This window comes from Schistocerca nitens, chromosome 8 (genome assembly GCF_023898315.1).
Source record: "Schistocerca nitens isolate TAMUIC-IGC-003100 chromosome 8, iqSchNite1.1, whole genome shotgun sequence".
Classification (NCBI taxonomy): domain Eukaryota; kingdom Metazoa; phylum Arthropoda; class Insecta; order Orthoptera; family Acrididae; genus Schistocerca; species Schistocerca nitens.
Window position 1 is genome coordinate 220,795,816 of NC_064621.1, and position 1,216 is coordinate 220,797,031.

Sequence of the window (1,216 nt, forward strand, 5' to 3'; positions counted from 1 at the left end):
AGATGGAACTGTCTTCGTATTCTTTGGAGCCTTTTCGCCTTTCAGTTCGCAGTATTCACTGTTCCTTCGCCAAACGTGTGAAGTGATGGACGAGTGTTCCATCCATACTTATGAATCGACGCAAAATACGGCTTTGTAGCAGCAACGTATCGCCAAACACTCAGCTAAAGTATCCTCAGGACGATGTTTCTGTTGCATTATGAGTAAACGCGGCACCCACCTTGTGCAAAGCTGTTTCAACTCAAAATTTTCAGTCAGTACCAGTTCTCGATGCACTGCAGTTTTTGAAATGCCTAGGACGTCTGCTAGCTCCAGTACTTTCAGTCAAGGAGTACTCCGTCTTCAGGCCACGAGTGGCCTACCGGGACCATCCGACCGCCGTGTCATCCTCGGTAGAGGATGCGGGAGGGGCTTGGGGTCAGCACACCGCTCGCCCGGTCGTAAGATGGTATTCTTGACCGAAGCCGCTACTATTCGGTCGAATAGCTCCTCAATTGGCATCACGAGGGTGAGTGCACCCCGAAAAATGGCAACAGCGCATGGCGGCGTGGATGGTCACCCGTCCTAGTGCCGACCACGCCCGACAGCGCTTAACTTCGGTGATCTCAAGGGAACCGGTGTATCCACTGCGGCAAGGCCGTTGCCCACTTTCAGTCAAAGGTCATCCAATATTATTTTGTGGATTTTCTTTACAGTTTGTGGGGTGATCACCTCGTTTGGTCAACTACTGCCATGTTCGTCTTCGTAGCTCATACGACCTCGCTTAAACTTCTGCCACCCAATATTCTCACATACGCAGCAGTAATTTTAGAAATAACTTCTTTCGAAACCAATGAATACATAACAACCAATAATGCTAGAGAGAAGTTAATTTCGAAATACACAGCAAGAAATGAGGACACAGTAGCCATTATTATTACCTCTGTGGTCAGAACCGGAGGCCAGTAACGCAAATTCCTCTACACCCCCGAGCGGCAGAGGTCAGATACAGAGCGAGTACGAGTGTTAATGTTCGGGTTGCATACTTCACACATCAAAGCGCCGTTGTTACATCGGAGCTAACGGGCTTCACTCGTTTCCGCTGACCGAGCGAGGTGGCGCAGTGGTCTGCACACTGGACTCGCATTCGGGAGGACGACGGTTCAAACTCTCTTCCGGCCATCCTGATTTAGGTTTCCTGTGATTTTCCTAAATATTTTCTGGCAAATGCCGGGAT

At 49.4% G+C, this 1,216-nt stretch overlaps 1 pseudogene; it reads right to left on the minus strand.

The window, feature by feature from the left end:
* Positions 1–527: 527 nt before the first annotated feature.
* LOC126200043 (5S ribosomal RNA) lies at positions 528–645 on the minus strand (annotated as a pseudogene).
* Positions 646–1,216: the final 571 nt, after the last annotated feature.